This window comes from Castor canadensis, chromosome 15 (genome assembly GCF_047511655.1).
Source record: "Castor canadensis chromosome 15, mCasCan1.hap1v2, whole genome shotgun sequence".
NCBI lineage: Eukaryota > Metazoa > Chordata > Mammalia > Rodentia > Castoridae > Castor > Castor canadensis.
In genome coordinates, this window is record NC_133400.1 from 72,373,457 (window position 1) to 72,400,199 (window position 26,743).

The 26,743-nt window shown below is 34.9% G+C and overlaps 1 protein-coding gene and 1 pseudogene across 2 annotated transcripts in view; both read right to left on the reverse strand.

Annotated features, from left to right (window-relative positions):
* The window catches only part of Gpr158 (G protein-coupled receptor 158), a 452,732-nt gene that overhangs the window by 266,635 nt on the left and 159,354 nt on the right, over positions 1–26,743 (reverse strand). The gene's annotated exons all lie outside the window — the stretch shown is intronic.
* Positions 13,322–25,576, reverse strand: LOC141417589 (melanoma inhibitory activity protein 2-like; annotated as a pseudogene).

A 26,743-nucleotide genomic window follows, 5' to 3' on the forward strand; every position in this document is an offset into this window, starting at 1 on the left:
CATTGTGTGTAAATACCACATTTTCTTGCTCCATTTGTCAGTAGTGAGGCATCTTGGCTGTTTCCATTACTTGGCTATTGTGAATAGTGCTGCAATAAACATGGGTGTGCAGGTGCCTCTGGAGTAATCTGTGTCACATTCCTTTGGGTATATCCCCAGGAGTGAGACTGCCAGATCATATGGCAGGTCCATGTTTATATTTTTAAGAAGCCTCCAAATTTTTTTTCACAGTGGTGGCACTAGCTTGCATTCCCACCAGCAGTGTAAGAGGGTTCCTTTCTCCCCACATCCTCGCCAACACCTGTAGTTGGTGGTGTTTTTGATGATGGCTATTTTAACAGGGATGAGGTGGAATCTTAGTGTGGTTTTGATTTGCATTTCTTTTATGGCTAAAGATGGTGAGCATTTTTTCATGTGTTTTTTAGCCATTTGAATTTCTTCTTTTGAGAAAGTTCTGTTTAGTTCAGTTGCCCATTTCTTTATTGTTCATTGATTTTGGGAGAGTTTAGTTTCTTAAATTCTCTGTATATTCTGGTTATCAATCCTTTGTCTGATGTTTAGCTGGCAAGTATTTTCTCCCACTCTGTGGTGGTCTCTTCAGTTTAGATACCATTTGCTTTTATCATGAAGTGATATTGGATCATGTCGAAGGCTTTTTCTGCATCTATTGAGAGGATCAAGTGGTTTTTGTCTTTGCTTCTATTAAGGTGCTGTATTACATTTATAGAATTGTGTATGTTGGACCATCCATGCATCCCTAGGACAAAGCAGACTTGGTCATGGTGGATGATCTTTTTGATGTGGTGTTGGATTCAATTTACCATTATTTTACTGAGGATTTTTGCATCAATGTTCATTAAGGAAACTGGCCTATAGTTCTCCTTTTTGGAGGTGTCTTTGTCTTGTTTTGGGATGAGAGTAATGTTGGCTTTATAAAATGAGTTAGGCAGTGTTCCCTCCCTTTCTATTTCATGGAACAGTTTAAGGAGGGTTAGTATTAGTTCTTTAAACATCTGATAGAATTCAGCAGATAATCCTTCAGGTCCTGGACTTTTCTTTTTTGGGAGACTAATGCTGTTTCAATTTCATTTTGTGTTATAGATCTATTCAGGTGATTAATATCCTCTTAGTTCAGTTTTGGATGGTCATAATTACCTAGAAATCTGTCCCATTTCTTCAAGATTTTCAAATTTATTAAAATATAGGTTCTCAAAGTAGTCTCTGCTGATTCCCTGGATTTCCGTGGTGTTTCTTGTTATCTCCCCTTTTATGTTTCTGATTTTCCAATTTGGGTTTTTTCTCTCCTCATTTTAGGTTTGCAGGGGTCTGTCAATCTTATTTATTTTTCAAAGAACCAGTTTTTTGTTTCATTGATTTTGTATGGTTTTTTTGTTGTTGTTTCTATTTCATTGTTCTCAGTCCTTCTTTTTATTATTTCTCTCCTTCTGCTTGTTATGGGATTTGCTTGTTCTTGTTTTTCTAGGAGTTTGGGATATAGCATTAGGTCATTGATTTGAGATCTTTCTGATCTTTTAATATATGCACTCATGGCTATAAACTTTCCTCTTCAGACTGCTTTTGCTATGTCCAATAGGTTCTGGGGGGTCATGTTTTCATTTTCATTAACTTACAGAAACCTTTTAATTTCCTTTTATTTCTCAAAGACCCATGGATCATTGAGCAATGTGTTGTTCAGCTTCCAATTGTTTGCATGTTTTTTACTGTTGTTTTTGTTATTGAGTTCTAATTTTAATGCATTGTGATCAGATAGAATGCATGGGATTACTTCTATATTCTTATATTTGCTGAAGCTTGCTTTGTGCCCAAAGATATGATCAATTTTGGAGAAGGTTCTATGAGCTGCTGAGAAAAATATATATTGTGCAGAAGTTGGATGAAATATTCTGTAGACATCAGGTAGGTCCATTTGATCTATGATGTAATTTAGTTATAGAATCTCTTTACTGATTTTTTGTTTGGTATTAAAGTCTCCCACTACTACTGTGTTGGAGACTATATATGTTTTTAGGTCCTTCAGAGTATGTTTGATGAAATTGGATGCATTGATGCTGGTGCATCTAGGTTGATAATTGTTATTTCCTTTGGGTGTATTTCCCCTTTTATTAGTATGGAATGTCCTTCTTTATCTCGTTTGATCAATGTAAGTTTGAAGTCTACTTTGTCCGAGATAAGTATTGCTACTGCTGCCTGTTTTCTGGGGCCACTGGCTTGGTAAATCTTCTTCTAGCCTTTCACCCTCAGCCAGTGATTGTTTATGTTGATGACATAGGTCTCCTGTATGTAGCAGATTGTTGGATCTCCCTTTTTAATCCAGTTTGCCAAGCGGTGTCTTTTGATGGGGGAATTAAGTCCATTAACATTCAGTGTTAGTATTGATAGGTATGTGGTGATTCCTGTCATTTAGTTGTCTTTGTTGTTTAAGGATTTGATTGTGTTCAGCTGAATCAACGTTACTCTCTACTTTCTTGCCTTTTCTTCTCTTGTGGTTTGGTTCTGCCTGTCCTTTCATGGTTTTATTTGCTTTCACTTTCTGTGTGCAGAATTCCTTGAAGAATCTTTTGTAGTGGTGGCTTGGTGGTCACATATTGTTTTAGTTTCTGCTTATCATGGAAGACATTTATGCCTCATCTATTTTGAATTTTAATTTTGCTGGATAGAGTACCCTAGGGTTGAAGTTATTTTCATTCAGTGCCCAGAAGACCTCACTCCAAACTCTTCTTGCTTTTAAGGTTTCTGTTCAGAAGTCTGCTGTGATTTTGATGGGTTTACCTTTGTATGTTATTTGTTTTTTCTCTCTTACAGCCTTCAATATTCTTTCTCTATTCTCTGTGCTTGTTGTTTTAATAATATGTCATGGGGTAGTTCTATTTTGGTGAAGTCTGGTGTCCTGGAGGCTTCCTGTACCTGTATGGGCATAGTTTTCTCTAGATTCGGGAAATTTTCTGTTATTATTTTGTTGAATATATTTCAAATTCCTTTTGCTTGCACCTCTTCTCCTTCTTCAACGTCCATGATTCTCAGGTTTGGTCTTTTGATGGAGTTGGTGAGTCCTTGCATATTCCTTTTCACAGGTCTTGAGTTGTCTGACTAATAGTTTTTCCTTTAATTTTCATTTCATCTTCAAGTTCTGAGATTCTGTCTTCTGCTTTTTGTAGTCTGCTGGAGTGGCCTTCCATTTTGTTTTGTATTTCTGTTTCATTTTTCTTTCTGAGGTTTTCCATATCATGGGTCACTTCCTCTTTAATATTGTCAATTTTCACCTTTAATTCATTTATCTCTCTATTTATGGTGTCCTCTGTTTCACTTTGGTGTTTATTTAGGGCTCCTATGAGTTCATTTATTTGTTTTTGTGTTTTCTCATATTCTTTATTTTTGTTGTCTTGGAATTTCTTGAGTGCCTCCTGTATGTTTTTGTTGACCATGTCTAGCAACATTTCTATGAAGTGCTCATTGATTACTTGCAGGATTTCTTCTTTCAGAATGTTCTTGTGGGCTTCATTGGGTTCCTTGGTATAGTTTATCTTTGCTTTGTTGGAGTCTGGATCTGGGTATCCATTTTCTTTATTTCCCTCTGAATCTTGTACTAATTTATTTTTGTGGGGAGAATGGTTTCCATCCCTTTTTCATCTTCATACTGTTTCATCATTCCACTTCATACTATTTCTGTCCCTGGTCTATGTGTAATTTAGTATTAGCTAACTTACAATAGTAAAACTAATAAAACCAAGAAAGAAAGAAAGAGAAAAAAGCAAAAGAAAAGGAAAGAAAAGAAAAGGAGAACCAAATAAATCAACAGGGAGAGATGGTGCACAATCAAACAGCAAACAAGACAAACAAATACTTAAAGAAAAGAAAAGAAAAATGCCCGATTCAGGAGCAGTAGAATTTCAGTTTTCATAGTTCTGGTGTTACTGCTTTAGCATCCAGGCCTGTTTGTCTGTGTCTCTAGGCAGGTTGGAGCTGATGTCTGCCAGTACTGGAGCCCTCCTGTTTTCTCAGTGTAACATGCTATGGAGAAGGTTTTTATGGGCTGGGGGTTCAGGGTTTCAGAGTTTTGTTTCTTCTTTTTTTTTGCCAAGTGTGGGTCCAGCAAGAAAATATTCTGTTTGGTCTGCTGAAGGTCTCTCAAGCACATTTGGAGTTGGCAGCCAGTGGGCTGGCAAGTGGGTGGCCGCTCGGCAGGCAGGTGGTGGCAGTGTAGGGGTGGTGGCCTGCCAGTTCTTTCAGTATATCATGGCATGGAGAAACCTTCCATGGGCTAGGGGTTGAGTGCTGAAGTTTCAGCTCTCCCTTGTGCTCTCCCCCAACCAAGGGTGTCTTCAGCATCTCAGTAAGGTCCCTGATTCATGGAGCTCATGCAGTCTGTGTCTGTGTCCCAGTCACCATTTAGGATCCTCCTGTTACTTCTCTTAAACAAGTGGTCTGTTTTAATCTACTTGATGTTATAAACCAAAAACTGTTCCCATTTCTCTCTCTGTGTACCTGCTCAAAGATAAATTTTTGGGATACACTTAGGATATCATGACATGATTTTTTTTTTATTAACTCACACATTTCTTAGTTTTCCTACCTTTTCTCTTTCTCCACAATTCTTCCTTTATTTAATGCTATCTAGTTCTGTTCATAACTTTGTAAGCTGATTTAAATCAAATGTTTCATGAGATGGGGGAGAAGGAATTCACAATACAAAAAATTGTAACATGTCAATGTATAGTGCAATTATGTTAAAAATACTGCTGCATGCATGAGGGTAATGGAATTATAAATTATATTCATATTTTTTCTGATTATGCCAATTGTTTTCAGTGGTAATTTTTAAATAGTTCTGCTAAATTTTTATTACAGTAGAATTTTATTCTCTAATATATAGTACTTTGGTGCCCCTTCTGCAACCAAAAAAATATAGTGCATTTGGTTCAATTAGGAACAAGTCTTAACTAAACATTTCAAAAGCAAGTGTAACATATAGTTATATAGAAAAATTGAAATATACAGAAATTATCCTTAGCATTTAGATTTAAAATGGTTAGGACTAATTGATAATGGTTAGGATTAAAGAAGATACTACATGAAATCATCTGCCTGATACATATGAACACCCCATGCTTCAGTCATTTACCATCTGGTTATCAAGCATATCTCTACTGCTCATGGAAAATAGGCTACATTTTCTGATTATCACTTTATGTGAATATTAATCTATTCCTTCCTTAGACACTTTCTATTTTCCTTGCCTTTTGTTTTGAAATCACATTTTCTTTTTTCCTTGCATGATATATTATGTTACAGTTTTATCATCATATGAATTGTGGTCTTTTGCTTTGTTGGATAGGTCTGTAGGCACTAGTAGTCTTTAAACATTGTATCATACATAGCATTAACTAATTTACTCAATGAATTTCTTCTAAATTCTAACAATGAAGGCAGAATTTTCCCAGATTATTCTAAATGGCATATGTAAAAGGACAGTACTAACAGAAGTCAATCATGTGAGAAAATCAAAAATGTATTATTTGGAATCTTTTTCAAAAAGCCAATAGCACAAGATGTCCTTTGGGAAAGAGTCCTTTGGTAGGAAATTCACAACTATGGGCATTTCATTTGTTCCCCGCCTGAGAAAAAATGGTATTTTAATTGTGGATGTGTTCTGTTCTTGGATAAATGGATGTGATATAATTAAACAGCAATCTGAAAACTGCCCTCATTTCCACCATTCAAACTGAACCTATAAATAAATCCTAGACCGAATGAGAAATGGTTTAACAATGAAATCTCCAGGCTTGGAACACTGAAACTATATTCCCATCTGTGATCTAATGCTATTATTTAATAAAAACAGGATGGGAAACTGAAGATCTTACTTCTACATTGAATCAGCCACAAACTATGTGGCTATCCCCATGTAAGTCATTTAACTCATCTGCTTAAGACTTTTCAATTATAAAATGAAAGAGTGGGACACTCTCATTCATCATGCTTTATAATACTGAGAAGCAATAATACATGGTGGCTAAAAATACTTGAATTCAAATTCCAAATCTGCTATTTGGAAGGCATGTTATCCTACACACGTGATTTAACCCTGCAGTGCCTCCTTGTCCTAAAATGCAACATGAAAACTGGAGGACTGAATGTGAAACATGCTGACACAGGGTTGCACACAGCACACACTGCATATGCTTTAGCTTCTATTATTTTACCATTAATGTAGGAATGTAAAAAATCATTACAATGGGTGTCCTACTCCAGGTAATCTAAGCCCGAAGATTTGGTAATTTGTGAATATACTCCACACATATATATCTCATACTTTCATACTTCAATAAAAGATCCTAGTGGATATGGAGTTTCTGTTGAAATGTAGAAAGTTGTAGAGAACATTGCTCCCACACTTAATATAATAAAAATAACAGAAAATGCTGGACTCTGTGCAAATCCTCAACGTTTTTTCTTTTTCGGCAGGTTTGGTGTTTGGTGGGTTTTTGTTGAAATAAGGTCACACCATGTAGTCCAGGCTGGTGTCAAACTCTGCCTCCTGCTTACATCACCCAAAGAGTTCTGCAGTTACAGAGGTCAACCACCACAGCCAGGTAGAATCTAAAACTTTTCTTGAATTCATTAGAGAGTTGACTATCAGTAGGGAAACAAACTTTAACAGAAGATCTGAGGAAAGACATGCATTTATAAGTAGAGATAAGATGCAAGCATTTGCTTACATGAGACAGACACGGCCAGATACCAGTAAGAATTTATCTAAATATTTTTAACAATTTTTCAAAGACTGAGTATGGACTAGCAAGACTAAAAAATATTAGGAATCCACATATATAAGGATTCACAACACTTAAAGGTTCTTCAACACAGTCCTGCCTTGTTCACATTAAAAAAAAATTGAAACATTGAAAGTCATGAGATAGCACCCTTCACAGTGCAGGCACAGACAAAAGATATCAAGACAGGTATTAAAATCTATGAAAAAAATCTACATGTTAAACAAAATTCCAATGACATTCATCACAGAAATTGAAAAATCAACACTAAAGTTCATTTGGAAGCACAGAAGACCACAAATAGCCAAGGCAATGCTGAGCAAAAAGAGCAATGCTGGAGGTATCACAATACCCTACTTCAAAATATATTAAAAAGCCATAGCAATAAAAACAGCATGGTATGGCACAAAAACAGATATGAAGACCAGTGGAAGAGAATAGAAGACCCAGAAATGAATCCATATAGACACGCCCACCTGATTTTTGACAAAGGTGCCAAGAACATATGGTGGAGAAAGACAGTCTCTTCAACAAATGTTGCTGAGAAAACTGGATTATCTGCATGCAGATCCCTGTCTTTCACCCTGTGCAAGTAACAACTCAAAGCCAATCAAGGACCTTAATATAAGACTTGAAACTTTAAAGCTAGTGCAAGAAAGAGCAAGGAATACACTAGAATAGGCATAGGTAATGACTTCCTCAATAGAACTCAAAAGGCTCAGTAGCTAAGAAGAAAGATTGACAAATGGGACTATAAAGCTTCTGCACAACTAAAAGAAATGATCTTTAAATTGAAGAGACTCCATATAGAATGGGAGGAAATCCTTGCCAACTGTACATCTGACAAGGAATTGATAGCCAGACTATATGGGGAGCTCAAAAAAATAAACTCCCAAAAATGCAATGACCCAATGAAGAGACGGGCAAATGATCTGAACAGAACTTTTTCAAAGAAAGAAATCCAAATGTCTAAAAAACACATGAAGAACTACTCAACATCCCTGGCCATAAAGGAAATGGATATCAAAACCATGTTAAAATTCCACCTCACTCCTGTTAGAATGGCTACCATCAAGAACACAAACAACAATAAATGTTGGCAAGGATGTAGAGAATAAAGGAACTCTCATACACTGATGGTGGGAATATAAATTAGTACAAACACTATGGAAAACATATGGAGGCTCCTCAAAAAACTAAAAATATTACTGCCATATGAATCAGGAATTTCACTCCTGGGGATATACCCAAAGGAATGCAAGTCAGGTTATGATTAAGGCACTTGCACACTCGTGTTTATTGTAGTATTATTCACAATAGCTAAGCTATGGAAACAGGCAATATTCCTCACTACTGACAAATGGATTAAGAAAATGTGGTATTTATACACAATTGAATTTTATTCAGCCACAAAGAAGAATGAAATTTTGTCATTTGCAGGCAAATTTATGGAACTGGAGAACATTATCTTAAGTGAAGTCAGCCAGGTACAGAAGGCCAAAAGTTGCATGTTTTCTCTCATATGTGGAACATAGACCTAATACAAATATAGCAATAGTATGAAAACAGGTCACACTAAGGGAGATCACATACACGAGGGGGAGGGTAAAAGATAGTAGTTAAGAAGGTGAATATGGTTGATGCATTCTCTATACAAGAATGAATATAGAATTTTTAAACCAGTTGAAACCACCATGAGAAAGGGACTAAGGTAAAAAGAAGAAAAATAGAGGAGATGAACCAAATCAGTCTATAACACATATAAACATGGAAATGCCACAAGGAAACTTCCTGTGTAGCTAACTTAAACAAAAATGTCATTTTTTTTTCTTGTTCTTTTCTTATTCAAAATCAGAGAACAGAAGAGTGAAAGAGGTCCTGCCTGATGGGGGTAGTATTATTGGGAGGGGGAAGGAGGTGGGGAAATTGTGAAGGAGGGTGAATATGGTGCAAATACAGTGTACACATGTATGCACATGGAAGAATTATATCTGTTGAAACTATTCCAGGAATGAAGGGAGGAAGGAATGAAGGAGAATGGTGGAGGTGGTGAATTCAAGTAAAATATATTTGATATATTGTAAGAACTTTTGTAAATGTCACAATGTACCCCCACCCAGCACAACAATAAAAAAACAAAAAAATGCCCTACACTATTGGTGGAAAATAAAGATAGTCTCACTTAGGTAACTACTGAAAACAGAAGGAAAAAAACATTCTTTCTGGTGGAAGAATAGGAGGACATGCCAGTCTCAGACTTAAAATGGGGAGGAGAGTAGGAGGTACTAAGAGTGCTCAGGAGCACAGCACCTGCCTAAAATAAGTCTCAATAAGACCTTATTAAGTCGAATAAAGTCTGATAAGAATTACTACTTTTTAAAGTCGCTCCAGTCCTTACAATGGTACAATAAATATCAAGTGACAATGATATATGACAGGGAGACTGAGCAAGAATGTGGAGAAAAATTCTAAGGCACATCATAAAGGGAGGACGTAAAGCTGAAAATAGAGTAGACACCAGGGAAAAACCTTCCTGGCAAACTATCCTCATCCTAACACAAGCTAACAACTACAGTAAATGGAAGCCTCTGGCCAATGAGGATAACAACAATACCAATTCCAGACAAGTTCTTATCCTTACTGACTCAAACACCACAGTGATGGTTCAGTGTAAGTAAGGGAATATCATTTGTAAGCAAAAAGCTATTTACTTCAGGCACTACTGTCCTGTACAAGATGCTCATGTTTTAACAACAACAACAAATATGAACCATCAAAAAAATTTAAAACCCACTTACTATCTGGTGACTAAATGATCTGAAGAGCCAGATTCAAATATTCTGAACTATTCAAACTACTGAAACACTATTATTAATATGTTAAAGGTACTAATGGAAAAGGAAGACAACATGCAAGAAAAAATACATAATTTCTACAAAATGATGAAACCTTAAGAAAGAATGTAATGGAAATATTACAACAAAAAGCAAGGTAACAAAAATGAAGAATGCCTTTTACAGTCTAGTCAGTAGACTTCATATAGCCAAAGAAACAATCAGTGAACATGAGATATATAAATACAAATTATAAACTAATAAAAGAGGATGAGGGGAGGTAGGGATTCAAGACAGAGACACAAGATTTGTGAAAAAAATTAAAGTTAATGAATGACACCATACCACAGATCAAGAGGCTTAGATAAGCCAAGTACAATACATACTAAAACAAAAAAGAAAGAAGACACAGACACACACACCCAAACACACAGTCATATCAGATTCAAACAGTTAACAATATAAAGCAAAGAAAAACTCTGAAAATCCATCGGGCAAAAAATAAATTTTACATAAAATTGAACAAAGGTAAAAATTACAGTAGAGTTCTAATAAGAAGCACTGTAAATCAGAAAACAACGCAACACTATCTTTAAAGTTTGGAACGAAGAAAATTCAATCCATAACTTACATTTAGGGAATTATCCTTCAAGGATGAAGGAAATACAAATATTTTTCTCAGATAAACAAAATATAATATTTTGGCAATATGCTTAGAATAAAAGAGATGTTAAAAGAGTTATTCAGAAAGAAAGAATAAACCAGACAGAAGTCATACACACACACACACACACACACACACACAAAGTTTGAAGTAGAATAAATGAAATATAAAATTAATTATATTTCTGAATGCTCTAAAAATAAGTGACAGTCAAATAAAAAATGGCAACAATGTACTGATAAATACATAGAAAAGGAAATAGTGCAAAATTAGCATAAATCATGAGAGGAAGGATTTGGAATTGCACTACATGTGAAATAATATAACAGAATTTAAAGCAGAGTGAGTAAATAAGATACGTATTGTAAACCATTTAACAATCAGTAAAATATTTTAATGGGTATAAGTATAAAGACATGACTGGAAAGAAAATGGAATTATAAATAATATCTAATGGTTAAAAGAGAACACAAAGAGAAATAAAATTAAGAACATGAATTAAAAACAGCAAATTCACAGTAAGACTTACTATATTTTATCTAACCACACAGATTACAATATAAATGAAATTCAGCCTGCCAATAAAAACAAAGATAGGTTAAAATAAAGACAAAGGAAAAAAAAGAAAACATTACCCAAGAATACATATTAATTCTAAATATATATGCAACTAACAACAAAGCTTCAAAATATATGAAGCAAAAACTGATGGAAGTAAAAGGAGAAACAGACAAATCCACAACTGTCCTTGGAGAATTCAACACTTTTTGCTCAGGAACTGATTATAATAAGTACACAGAAAAAACATTAAAGCTATGAAAGATATGAAAACCCTACAAATCAAATAGATCCACTTAGCATGTGTGTAAGTCTACCCCTCAATAGCACCAGGTACCATACCTTCAAGTATTCATGGAATATTTACTAGGAAAGACCACACTTTCATCTCCATATTTCCTTAGGAAATTAGAATATATATCATACAAATACATTGTGTGACTATAAAGGAATTAAATTAGCAATTAGTAACAGAAAAATATCATGAAATTCCCAAATAGTTAAAATAAAATACACTTATAAATACCCTAATGTCCAAAGAAGTTGTTTTAAGAGAGATTTAAATATGGTTTGAACTAAATAAAAATGAAAATTCAATATGTCAAAATTTACTCGCTTTATGAGAGAATGTTTTCAACATTTATAGGTTTATTACAGTATATGATACACATATGAATACATATGTATTAATATGATAATACACATTAACTTTTGATATATGGCTTATTGTAGAGTGAATGTCTTTATAACCAACATGGTTTTTAGCCATGTTACTATTTTATCTGACATTAAGATGGTTATCTAAGAATTCTTTTCATTAGTATTTGCCTGGCATTCCTCCCTTCATATTTATTCTTTAGCCTACATCCTAATTTTTTATTTTAGATAAATATGTAGATAGAATACAACTGGGTCTCCAACTATCAATCCAATATGTCAATCTCTGACATTGAACCAGAAAATTCCTATTTCCCTTTGTTCATTAATGAATTAGTTTGATTTGTTTCTTCAGGTTGAGTATGCCTTATTTGAATTGCCAGAATTTCTGATTTAGAATTTTTTTCAAATTTGGGAAATATATGCATACATAAAACAAACATAGTTTTTATATGATCTGTGTCTTTATGAATTTCCTTTTAACGCAAATGAGATATAATTGGTTTTCCTGGCCCTAAGAATTTTTTTAATGTATCATCCATTCTGGAAAATTCTAGAGCATTATTTCTGCACTTATTACCTCTTCCTCATTCTACTCAATCAATCTACTAATCTCAGTAGCTACATCTTCATGCCTCTATTGAGTTTTCCATGTGACAGTCTGTCAGGTTTTCTTGCATTTCTATATTTTACACTCTGTATGATTTTCTTGAGTCAGTCTTCCAGTTCATCAATTCTCTCAGCATCTGAGACTAATATATCTAATATATGACTTAATTTATTAGTTACAAAACAGGTACTAGAAACTGCATTTTCTGAAGTGACTCCTCACTTTGACCCACAGGTATCTAAAAGCAGGATGAAAGTCTGACGTTTCTGCCTCATTTTGTATTTAGCTGTTTTACTTTGGGTCAGACTCCTGCTTAACTCTGCATGTAGGCATGTTAATCATTCAAGGAGTGTCTGCCTAAACACTGGTGATACCTAACCTATTCTATCCCCTTCTACATTGAAGGCACAAAGATTGACTCAGGAATTTTATTGTCCGCATTTACACAGCCCTGTTCCAGACCACTAAAAAAGCACCAGAAAGTCTCTAGTCATTCTCCTAAACCTGTACTCACCTTGGATTCTAGGAACAGTAGTGCCACGCAGACAGATATCCCATGATGAGATTACCCCCAAGCAGAAGAGACTCTTCATGTGAGGCAGACTGCCCCTCAAACAATAAGAACTTTTCTGGGGCTACATTGAAGAACCAGAACTGAGATAATGGCATATCAGAGCACATTTCGACCTAGATTGCTTTATTATTCACATCATGAAAAGATGTTGAATTTTGTCAAAGGCTTTTTCTACATCTATTGATAAGATGATATGGTTTTTGTCCTTGATTCTGTTTATATGTTGTATTACACTAATTGATTTTTAAATGTTGTACCATCCTTACACCACTGGAATGAAACTAATTTGATCATGATGTATGAACATATTTACAATGGCCAAGATTTGGAAGAAGCCCGGATTCCCCACAGCTAATGAATGGATTAAGAAAACAATGGAGTGTTATTCAGGCATAAAGAAGAATGAAATTATGTTATTTGCAGGAAAATGGATGGGACTAGGGAACTTCATGTTAAGTGAAGTAACCCAAGCTCAAAAAACCAAAGGTCACATGTTTTTCTCTCATATGTGCAAGCTAGACCTATAAGTTAAATGTATATATAGAAGCACATATGATCATATATATATATATATATACACACATATATATAGTGACAGAGAACAAAATTATATTAGTGATTCAGTCTGAGAGGTTATGGGAGGTGAGAGAAAATGTTAGAGAATGAAAAATACTGAAACAACCCATCTATATATGAATATCATATAATATGTTGAATGTTAGGGAACCATTGTGATAGAGAATGAGTAAGTAGCAGAGGGAGGTGTTAATTTGATAAAAGCATGATATACACAGACCTGAAGTATCAAGGGAAAACACCGTTGGACTCTCAATATATACTTAATTTTAAAAGATAAAGGGCAGGAGGGAAAAATAAATCTTTTCTGGGGGTAGGTACCAGTGGGAGGGGATAGGCACAAGGAAAGCAGGAATGATGGTATATATGGCAGATGTATTTTTATCCACATATGAAAATAGAAGAATAAAACTGTTCTAAGAAGATGGAGAATAAAAGAGGGGATAAATCCAACTAAGATACATTTAAACACATATGTAAATATCACAATGTACAACTATTATATGCTAATAAAATTATTAAAAATTATTCATATCTGTCAACTTCTATCCCAATTTTTCTCTATAAAAACCCAAAGCTCATGTCAGTAGCCCAAAGATGGGCTCAAATGCTCAATTTATATCTAACCTCTGCAGTCAGGTCACTGACCTGGGGCTCTGGTCACACCTTTATTTTCATTTCTAGATGTGTATTTGTCTTTAAATCTGTGTATCATGTTTGCTAATCTCTTACTTATCTTTCCTACTTTTATATTTTATGTATTAAGTGTAATATATTATTTTGTTGTTAATCCCAATTTCTAAATTATCTGGAAAAGAAATATGCTATTTGTCATGTTTGTGGTTTCCAATGTGCTTGTCATCTTTTATCATGTACTCTTAATCTCTGGGCATTCTAAAGTCTAGGGCCATAGGTGGCTTTCAAGGATCATTTGTTCTTTCTTTGCATGGGTACAACAGAGGGGTCTCCAAACAACAATTAAAAAACATTAGTTTAAATTTGTCCTGCTAAGCAGGTAATGTTAATTTAAACTCCAGATCCAGATGCAGGCAGGCCTTTGGCCTGCAGTTGCAAATTCTGAGAACACCACCCTCCAAAATACAGAGTGTCACCAGTATCTGGAAGGTTTCTTTGTTCACTTTGCTAGTCTGTTTTTACTATGTCACATTTCCCTGAAAAGCACTGTCCCTTTGATGGCCCACATTTAGCCACTTTTGTGGCCAGTTTTCTATCAGGAAGCCATTATCTCCAAGACAAATGTCTTCACTCCAGCTCTGGTACCCACAGCAATGCAAGTCCCCAAACTTGATTTCAACCCCTACTTCTCTGGGGTTCATATTTTTAATTTTGTTTCTTTTTGTTTGCATTTTGGGTGTTTTTCAGGGGTACTTACACTTTTCAATTTTGCTTTTACATAGTCAGCTATTCAACTAAAATTGTCTTTACATTTTTATCCAGCTTTTCACAATATGTATCTATCATTTTGCCAAAATCATAAGCTTTTGTGTTGATTTTTTCCACATAGGAGCTAACAGTGCTGTGAAAACTCTTGTTACTTTGTAGTGTCTGTTTTGTTTTCTTTTTGCAAAGCCTAAATTAAAACTAAATTAATTGTTGAATCCTGCTGTAATATTCTAGGTATGAAAAAATTTCTGCTTTTACTTATGCCCATCCTGCTTCATGAGAAATTTCTTCCCAATTCATTCTACTTGCCTCTATTTTTCTTGATTTCAAAAATCTATAGAATTGATTCAAGTGATGTTCTTGCTTAGTTTGTTAAATACAAAGCATTTTTCTTAATTAAAAATGCTATAGTGTGCTTACCAGATTCTGTTCTCTAGGTCTACTATGTTTTATGAATAGAATGTGAGCTCTCTTACTCAAATCAGAATGTTCCTCTTGCCTTAGCTCTTTCCAGGTGAGGTAGAATTATAAAGATTTCTGCTGATCTGTGTATCTTAGCCCTCTATCTAAAATTTTGTTTGAACAGTATGACTTTGTCACTAAGCTATATTTGCAAAATGGCCTACATTCAAATTTAAATGATTTCTTTGCTGAGTTGTTAAAGAATAATGGAGGCAAAATTCTTTATTCTTGTACTCAGTCTAAGAACAAGGTCAAAAAACTATCAATTAAGCATTCAAAAGGAATAAACAGAAAGCAGTTTTGTTTTTTTTTAATCAAAACTGAGCAAGGGAATGAAAAATCTAGTGAACATAATAGCATGTGTGTAGATTCTGCTCAGGGCATGGTAATACTACTATCCACATTTAATCCACAGAATTCACATTGATCAGTGTTAATACAGTGAATTCTAATTAAATGTACAATGCCTTGACACTCAAAACAATGTGTTATTGAATTCAACCTTGAGCAGCAGAGATACAATGCCTCTGAACACTAAATGTGCACAAAAGCTGACTCAATAAGAAATGTATTTTTCCGCTGTTTTTCTACAACATAGCAATAAATAGAAATACACCTGGAAAGCATTGAGGCCAATAAAACAATAACAAATAAAATATGATGTTTCACCTACAAAACAATTGCTCTACAAATAAATAATTGCATATATTTTTATAACAGTATGTCTCCCACCTCCAAAAAAATTGATCATTGAGTTCAAATAGATGGATAACTCTTTTAGCTCTCTCAGCAATTAGGATTTTGATCAAACCAGAAAACCTGCCTATAAGCATTATTTTCTCCATGTGTAAAATAGAAGAATGTCCAAAAAATTAACCAAATTTCCTTCTAGGCACAAGTTATATAATTTTTTTAAATAACATAAGTGCCTTCTCAATAGCAGAAGGCAAAATAAATGAAAGTCATTATCACAATCAGTCTTCATGCCATATCTGAGGTGGGGTAATAAAATGAACAAAGAGCCTGGAAACATTCAAGTCACAAACATCCACTTCACAATTTCTCTTTAAACTGAGCCTCTCTTCCTGGCAGCATGTGAAGAGAGAATGTTATAAATACGAAAGCCATTTGTCCCTTCTTCTGCTACTGCAAATAAAGAGCTAAGGTAGAGAACAAGAGTACCAGGGGCCCAATGGGAGGAGGTGTGCGTGTAACGGCAAAAAGATTACCACTTAACACACCAGTGGTTCTCCATATTTAGGGTTCATGAGATTCTTTTTTTCAGTAATTCAGAAAGTGGGGGAGAACCCAAATCTAGGTTTTTGGCAAGCATCCTAGAGGATTCTAATGAAGGTGTACCTGGACCACACCGCTGAAGTGTTCTGTCCCTGGGGCAACACAACACACAAGCCTCGTGACAGGTGGGCCATAGTCCTTACAGGAGCCCTCTGCCTGGTGTAGTCAGAAAATGAGCATGAGATCACTTCTTTTGAAAAACTCCTCTGCACCCACTCGGGAAGAAGACATGGGAAAAGAAATATTCACCTTGTGGGTTCCTCATAAAGTTTCAAGACCTTACATCTCTACAGAAACCTTAACATGTATAAATTCCTATGGAACTGTAGAACTATGCATACGGAACTGACCCTCCCAGAAACTTTTAAAGATGATTTCATTAAAATCCCAGCACAGAATCCTATAATGCCAAGATTTTATAAGCAAGACTCTAGATTGGAAAATATCATTAAATTAGGATAATTTAAGAAATTTTGCCTAAACAAATGGCTCTAACCACTGTTTTAAATAAGGATAATTTTGTATAATTCCAACAGTCTTGTCTTCCTGACAGTAGTTTCTCTTACTGTAACACTATATTCTGAGAACACACAAAAGTCAGAGACTAGGATTGCATTGATGAAGAGGAACCTATATTTATAATTAGGAAATAACTTAACTCATTTTACAATATACCAAAACTACAATGAAAGTTCAAGGTTCTTTTTGTAAATGTGGTATGATTAAAACACTTGTGCCTGTCTAATAGTTATGTGGCTTTGATAAGTAGTAGGATCAATGAAAGTTAATTAATGTATGTGCATTATTTTTTAGATTTATCAAATGTGTGGGGGCTGTACACTGTGGTTCACACCTGTATTCCCAGCTACTAAGGAGGCAGAGATAGGAGGGTTGTGGTTTAAGAACATCCCAGGCAAATAATTAGTGAAACCCTAATTCAAAAACAAACTGCATGTGGTAACACACACATATATGCTGTTTATTCAGGAGGCCAACATAGGAGGATTATGGTTTGAGACCAGCCCAGATAAAAAAAAGTGATCAAAAAATAAGCTGGCTGTGATGACACACACCTGAAAGCCCAGCAACTAAAGAGCCACAGGAAGGAGGACTGTTGTCCACAGGCCAGCCCCAGTCAAAAAGCATGAGACCTTATATGAAAAATAACAATAGCAAAAATAGCTGGAATCATGGCTCAAGAGGTAGAGTGCTTGCCTAACAAGCAGAAGGTTCTGAGTTCAAAACCCCAGTTTTGTCAAAAAGAAAAGTGTAGGTCACATCATGACCTCAAAACTTTATACTCATCTATTTTGGAATATTATCATTGTTTTTTAGCTGCCACCAATTTCTTTGTGACTGCCTATATGTACTTAACACCAAGAAGTAAGCTGTCTTACAAACCAGATTGCATCACTATACTGCTACCTAATACAAACTTACTGTTGAAGTCCCCATAAGAAGAGGACTAAGTAAGGAGAAAAATAGAAGAGATGAACCAATTTGGGATACAATACATATATACATTGAAATGTCATAATGAAACTCTCTGTATAGATATAATAAATGAACAAAAATATCTTTTTCAAAAATGGAGGACAGGAAGGCAAACAGGGGTTGAGACCAGTGGGGTGGGGAGGATATGAGGAAAGGGTGTAGAAGAGTGAATATGGTGGAAAACTCATGTAGTCGTGTATGAAAATGTAAAATGAAACCTGATGAACCAATTCTAAAAATGGAGGGGAGGGAGAAAAAGGAGAATGATGGAGGGGTGAATTCAACTATGATACATTCTAAGTACTTTCTAAACGTCATAATGTACCCCCAGAATAACACTAATATGATTTTTTTAAAAAGATTAAAAAAACAAATGTAATAAGAGAAAGAGTGAATTGGAAAAAATGTTTGCTCCCTAATAAACTAAAATCTATGGTACAGCTGTTTACTGGGACTACCTGAAATGCTTTACTTGTAGCAGGTATAAGTTATCTCATACGTCTTGCCATCTCAAGGTATATTTAAACTAAAAGCAAATACTGTTTTCTAAAAATAATGGGAAAACAGAACGAAAAATCTTGCTTCGCAAGATTTAGTTATAGTATCAATTTACTTAAGTCTAAGAATATTCTTAGGATGAAATTTTAACTACACTCCATTTTGTCAAATAAACAATTTTCCCTGAACAAAAATGAGGATGCATGTATTAATTACTTTTCTGGTCATTGTGACCAAACATCTGTATGAACGACTTAATGAAGGAAAGATCTATTTTGACTGATTCTTCACAGGGTTTGGTCTATGGTTGTTGGGCCCCATGTGCTTGGACAGAATATCACAGCCACTCAGTGTATGGTGGAGAAGCTTCTTCACCTCATTGCAAACAGAAGCAGAAAAAGCAAAGAGCACTGGGGATCAGGTATAACTTTCAAAGACATGCCACCAGTCCCATTGACACCCTACCTCCTAAACTTTTTAAAACTTTCCAAAATTGTGCCACCAGCAGGGGACCAAGCATTCAACACATGAGCCTGTGGGGAACATTTCATATCCAAATCCTAAAAATACCTTAGTTAGGTTGCATAATTTACTGTGTCATTCTCTTTAAGATACACTGCTATTGATGATGAGGTTGTCACTGCTGGAGATATGACTGGAATGATGCCTGATGATATCTCACAGAGGAAACTCAACAAGAGAAGGAAGAAGATAGATGAAATACAGGCTGCATTTCCAGGAACCACAAATCAATTACTTCCCTCTTAAGTGGAAAAAAGTGGTTTGGAAATCAGAATATCTGAAGTCAGCCTTAGTTATGACATGAACCAATTTGTGATTTGAGGTAAACTATAGGTAATCTTGCCTTAGGGTATCCTCCATCTCTTCTGACTCCAAATCCCATGAAATTATGATGCTGACATACGCATGGATGTCACGTGAGTAATTCTAGGTACTCAGCCTTGGCTCAAAGCAGTACTGGATAAAATTTTAAAGTCTAGTACATCCCTGGATAACATTTCTCTCTTGTTTTAATTTGAAGGAACAGTTGCTATTTATATTTTTTTTCTCTCACATACAGCCAACATTTTTCCTCCAAATTAGGCTTCCACTCACAATCCAATCTCTGATTGTGGTGTTTATCCCAGTATATTTGGATGGTTTCTATTTCCATTCCAATTTGTACAGAAGGACCAGCTTCTGCTTGATGAATGAATCTCCTGAGAGAAGTGATCTGTTCTTATAAACATTCTGAGAAGGTAATTTCCCGCTCCAAATAGAAAGCTGCCATTTCTACATCTATCTATACTTATGGATTGACTTAAACATGAAAGCATGTAAATAAAAGATGGGATCTTGAGATAGGGTAAACCAAAAAGGATAGTAAAGAGAAGGCTAAAGAAGGATTTTATAAAGCAGGAATGAGGAGACAGAAAACACAGGAATGACATTAATCACCTATCAGACCATTGAGCACATTATACCAGCTCTATTATTTAAATAAGCCCCAATTCAAAAATTTTCCTCATTAAAAAATATGATAGAAGATTCAAAACAACAAATAACCAGATACTCTGCTACAAAAAATAAGACTTAAGAAGTTTACCAAGAATTTGGAAAATGTTTTCAAACATAAATGATTTTACTGTTTGTAGAACAAACTGCTTGCTTTGGGGCCTGGATTTTCTGAGATCTCCTCCTCCCCATATACTTTAATCCTGCCTTCCAGTAATTACCAATCCTTCCTACTATATTTTACAGAAAATTCCACTGGCACCACATCTACTTCAATTCTATGCTTTCCCCTGCAAACTGGGGCTGGGGTTGGGGGAGAGAATCAAGACCTTCTATTGTTCGCTAACACAAAGAATATTTAAAAATTTTTATAGAAGCATGATCTATTTTGAAAGGCCCATGATTTTAAATAGAATTCTTCCTAGCTGTCCTAAGTGTACAAGAAATGACTTGATCTTTCTGAAGCTACAGTGGAGTATATCTGTAGTATATTATTCTATGCCTTGAGGAAGATACTGTTATCTCCACATGTCAACAGCACCCAGCAATCCCTAAATCTCTATAAAAATTCTTATATCTTGAACTAGAAGAACTTCTACTTTCTGTACCAAATGTGACAAAAAGAACTAGAATTGTTTTTATAAAAAGACAAAAGGTTTGACTTCAGGATCATACAATTTGTCATCCTATATTTAAGTTCAGGTTACTTCAATTTCTGTATTACACTAAAAGAAATTAAATGATACCATAATAAAATGTAAATTTTGAAGACTATATAAAAGTACCTCTGAATATCAGGATCTCACTGCATTGGTAACAATATATCCGTCAACTTTTGACAGTGCCTGACAATATCACCTCTGTTCCTTAGCTTTCCTGTCCATGAAATGGGGAAAATAGTTGCAATTTCATTATGTGGTTGTAGGAAGGACTAAATGGCTTGGCTCAACTTGGGTAAAGTTTACATGAGGCCTGGTCCACAGTGACTGTTTGATAATATTAGCTAATGTTCTTATTGCATTAAGGAAAATGAATCAAATAATTGATTTGCTAAAGGTCCCAGAGCTATTGAAAGCAAAGCTAGACTTTAAACCCTACTCTTTTCCCTCTAATGCAGGGAAAAAGAGTATCTTTTTTTTTTTGCAGCAGAAGTATCTGTTGTTTTAAAACTAATGCAGGGTCAAGGGTGGAAGGAAGATGTAACTTAAAAATCACAAGCTTTTCAGGCATGCAGGCAAATAACACATAATTAACAAATATTTTTCAAAGTTGTTTTAACATTCTAGTCCCATTATGGGGACTAGATCCCATAATGTCTTATATTATAGACAAAGAATATAAAATAGACTTCTTCACAAATTCTGCTTACTAAGACATTGTTATGTTATCAAATGCTAACTTATTTTTGGATATTTGAATATATGCTTAAAATCTAAAATGATCAAAATTCATCCTTATGTTCCTCCATTTTTATACATTTTCTATTCAAACCAAAATTAATCTACCATTTAATTAACTGTTATTCATTATCAGATTTTTTTTTAATTAATGGAGTGTTAAGGGGGTCAGGCTCCATGTATGATAGGGTCCTGAGATGTTAAGGTTTATAGAGAAGGAAAATTATCCTTTACTTTGTAGGCACAGAAAATGAGACAAGAAGAATCTGTAATTTACTTAAATTCACAAATTCTCGCTTAAACAGGTTTTGGGAAAAAACTAAATTAAATCTCATTCTTGATTCACACCTTCAAGAACATCAAAAATAAAATAACAAAAGAACATAGGCTTCTCCTTAAAATACTTAGTAGTTTCCTAACATAGTTTTTCTATAGTATTGATTCAGTTGAAAATAATTTGCTGACGAGCAGTGACATTTCATGGACCTTACTTGATGCTCACGTGAAGGCCAAGGTTGGCAGTGTGGTTATGTCATGTCTAATTTCTTTTCTCTATCCCACCCCAGTTTCTGATTCCATTTCATGAGGATTCTACACAGGAATATAGAAACAATTTTTATTGCATTTTAGAAGGGCAGATCTAAAGAAATAATTTCCACACAGAAGATACTTCCAAGTTTTTCGCTGTCTGAGTATTTTTAAATTTTATTTTCTTTGAGAATCATGACTCAGACTTTTTTGGGAGTGATACAGTTTCATTGAGGCACAATTTTCATGTGTAAAATTCACCATTTTTACATGTATAACTCAATGAGTCATTTGGTCACAAATCTCATTTATGAAAACAATCTAATCCTGGTATATTGTCCCTTAAAAATGCACATACAACCAGTATTTTTTAACTTAAACAGGCAGATTATTATTATTATCTGGTCCAAACAAGACTTTAAACCACTTAAAATATGTTTAATTAATCATATAATTAATTTCACATTGGTTTACAATTATAGTAAACACATTTCTTGGCCTAAAGACATAGCCATTGAAGTTTAAAATAGGCCCAGTCCAAGAATACATATGTAACACTCCAATTATTGTTTCTGTAACAGTGGGTTAAATAATCAAATTATAATAGTTACACTATTTAGAATAAAATAAAAATAAAACATATCTAAATAAAAGAGGGTGTACATAAAATGACATTCATATTTAAATCATATATTTATGAAATAGTATCCTGAGAATTGTAATTCTATTAACCTTAATTTTGAGGAAAAGAATAATTACTAAGTAACGGTAGCCATTTAAATTGAAAATGAGAGAGAAGTCAAAAGTACTTTGAAAAGAGATCTTACTTTCACATTGTTCTACAGTTATAGTAAAGACATTTCATGGCAAAATAGACACAGCTGTTGGAGTTTAAAACAGCCTCACTGCAAGACTGCAAGACTGCATACATAAAATTCCAATCAAATCAATTAAAGTAGTTATACTCTCTAGAATAAAATGAAAATAAACATATTATCAAAATAAAATAAATTCATATTAATCATCTATTCATAAAATGCAATGCTGAAAATTATAATTTATCAAGCTTTAATTTGATATAAAGTATAATGCCTAAGTAACAGTACTAATTTAAACTGAAAATAAGAGAGAAGTCAAAAGTATTTTGAAAAGAGATATTACTTTCACATTGATCTACAAGAATAGTAAACAGATTTCTTGGTATAAAGTCACAGCCTTTGCAGTTAATAAATAGCTCCACTGCAAGATTACAAATGTAAAGCTCCAATTATTGTTCATGTAATAGTGGATTAAATAACCAAGTTAAAACAGTTACACTGTCTAGAATAAAAGGAAAATAAAACATATTATCCAAATAAAATAACTTCTTATTTAAATCATCTATTTATAAATGCTATCCCTGAGAGTTACAATTCTATTAAGCTTCAATTTGAGGTAAACTATAACGACTAAGTAACAGTAGTTATTTAAACTGAAAATGAGATAGACATCAAAAGTACTTTGAAAGAAATCAAAGTATTGCCAGGTTTCTTCTTGTGGTTCCAGATGTTCAGTATCAGGATTGTTTGAAGGTGGAATCAATCCTGAAGAAAACTTACTTCTGCTCTAAGAACATGGATATGGTGGGGGGACATCCAGCTCTTGGGGGAAGATAACTGGGGAAACCCCTTGGTGAGTAGACATTTCTCATTGGGACTGGAGGATGTGGTGGGTCAGAGAAATGCCTTGGTGGAAAATAATCTCCAGAACCTCCAGACATGCTTGCTAGAGGAGGTGTAAGAAAAGGATGTGCTCTTCTTATGAAATAACTCCTTGGATCCCTTAGGAACACATCCCCTGGTGAAGAATAATCTGGAGAAGCTCCAAACATGTTGCTGGAGTGGGGAAATGGGGAGGAGGAGGTCCTCTTCTTAAGAACTGGCTCCTTGGATCCATTAGGAACAAATTCTTTGGTGGAAAATAATCTTGAGAAGCTCCAGACATGTTTCCTGGAGGAGGTGGAAGAAAACAAGGGCCCCTTCTCAGGAACTGGTTGGTTGGATACACTGGAAACATCGGACCTCTGATAGAAGGAACAGAACCAGGACCCACTACTCTGCTTTCAGCAGGCAGAGATGAATCAGGCACATTAGAATTTTGCCTCTATGGAGGAAGAGCTGAATCAGTACATGGTTCACATGAAGGAGGGATCATCATGCTTTCATCCAGTTTGCATGGACTGGACAGGGACCCAGCCTCAGGAGGAGTTTTACAAGGGCCAGTCAACCTATCATAGCTTGAATCTCTTCTTTCATTGCTAATGCAAGGGGTCCAGAGGATTCTTCAGGTTTCTTGAGCCTTCTGCTCCACCCAGAAGAAAAGGTGGGGGTCTCAGTGGACCTTCCTACAAAATTGAGGGACAGAGGAAAGCTTCCCTTTCAGATGAAGATTGACACAATGGTGAGAGACAATGAGGAAAATGTTTTCTGCCACATGCTGCATTTGAAATACCATATGTATATGAATCTTTTTCTGAAAGTTCAAATTCCAACTCCATTTTAATTAATTTTTGTCTCTTGCTGGCATTTACTTGCCTAAAATACTTGAGCTGTTTTTCAGCACCCTGGGCTGCCAACCAATTAAAATGAGCTTTTCTCACTTTAATCTGTACTTGATAATAATGATTGGTTCTCTCTAATTTTTCTTCAAGTTCTCTGGGTACCTTTTTATAGGTCTCCAGCTCTTCAGCTTCATGGCTGATCTTCTGCTTTGGAAAGTTTATTCTCTATGTCTAGCTGGTAATAATCCTCCACGATTAATTTCTTGTAGAATTTCACTCCATTTTCTTCATATGGTTCAGTCAATTTGTAACAGTCTGTTGAAGCTTCTGCTTCTCAATTTCAAATCCTGTATTCTCTAATTGTAAAATGGCATGTTTACTTTGGACATTTTGAATATGCTCCGTACGATCTTTGCTTGCTCTATCTACTTGAAATAACTGAGTACAAATTTTGTTTCTTTCTTGTTCTAAGGATTTTAAAGAAGCATTTAACTTCACAGCATACATCAGTTTCTTCAAAGCCCTTTTTGTCTTATTATCTAAGTAAGTGCCAGTTCCCGATCCACTCTTCATTACTAATTCCAAGTTATCATAATATATTATGTCCTCTCCAAGATCAACAGCCCAGATTTTCATCTTTAGCAAGCATTCAGTTAGAGACCTGATGTAATCTTCTTTATCTTTTATAACTTGTCCTGCATGTGCTATGGAGTCTTCAAGTGCTATTTTCTGTTGATTAAGTTCACTGGCTTTTCCCTTTCATAGTTCAACTTCTTATAAAATCTGTTTGCAGTGTTCCTGAAGGTGGGAATTTTCATTCAAAGCACCTGTTATTAAGTCTTTAAAATGTGCTTCATTGATTTGAAGTATTCTTAAGGTTGTTTTGGCTTTAGCGACTTTTGACTTGAGACATTTTGGTTCATCTTCTTGGGACTGTATCATTTTTGACATGTCCACATTCAATTCAATTTGTTTAGAACGTTTAGATTTCTCTTTCATCAGCTCTTTTCCTAGAAGGAGTGCTTCTTGAATTTTAGACTTGTATATTTGCAGTTTTTCATAGGTGGCCTCCAAAACCTGTGCTTCTATTGAGCTGGCATCCTTTCAAGATGACATTAAATCATCATGCTGTTTTTGATCAGGGCTAACTTTTTCAAGTACCTCACATTTTTCTTCAATTTAATACCAAGGTGTTTTTCTCTTCTCACATAAAGTTGACTTCTAACCAAATTAAAACTCCACAGAAACAATGGGACAGAAAAAGTCCAACAACAACTATATATATTACCAGTTCCTATGGAAAATCATGGGGTTTGGTCTAAGTTCTTCATGGTCTGTTGTCAAACCCTGCAAAACTCCTTTAGGACCAGCCCCAGGTATGGCTGACAGACAGTCTTGGGCCCATCCATGGCTCCAAGGCTGCTTTGCCTTTTGCCAAGCCTCAAAGGTGACAAACAACCCAAGTTCTATCTGGAACCCTGACACCTGAGAAGACCACTTCTGAGTAGCTGGCTGGAGTGGGGGTGGGAGGAGGTAGGGAGAGTAGTGTTGGGTAAGGTGCAGCTCACTCCACCCACAAGGGAGAAGCCTTGGCCCCTTCCTTAAGCTTGACATGGTATAGGCCAGACCTTGACCAGGAGGCCCCACTGTCTCATACAAAATGGACAAAGACTTCTAAGATCCTCTAAAGTTCATACAGACACCCTCATTGATAGAGCCTAAATTGAGAATCATTTTTCAAGAAGAAACAAAGTACCCTAAGGGAATCTCATTTAGGAGAACATTCACTCCAGGTTCAGCAGTTTACCCTTATGAATGCAGTATTCAGAAAATTATAAAAAAAGGGAAAGAAACTCGTGCTTTTGTAGCTTCAAAACTTTTCTACACAATTCAAACTTGTAATTTTTTAAAATTTATTGTAGAATATATTTCTATATAAGGCATGGGGTAATAAAATTAAGAGAAATAGGTTAAGAAAACTAAGTTGGTCTCATATGACCTCATTAGGAATTCTTTTTGCAATTCAGTTAACTCAAATAACATTAACTTAATACTTACAGTGTGAAAATACATTGAATAGGGTAAGGAATATGTAAATAATAATTCTGTCTGCAAATTTTCAAACAGTTATAACCAAGAATTTGAATCTATTATGAAATATGTAAAAACTAATAATAATGACTAGTATAAAATAACATTGAATTCAACTATAGGGCTAAAAGGCAGCTTGTCTAGTTAGAAAACACATTTGTAGACACTGAGATTATGGTGAGTTTATGAACTGCTTTCTTCATATACACTTCCAAAATGGTAACATATAGCTTTTGTAAATATTTTATATACCAT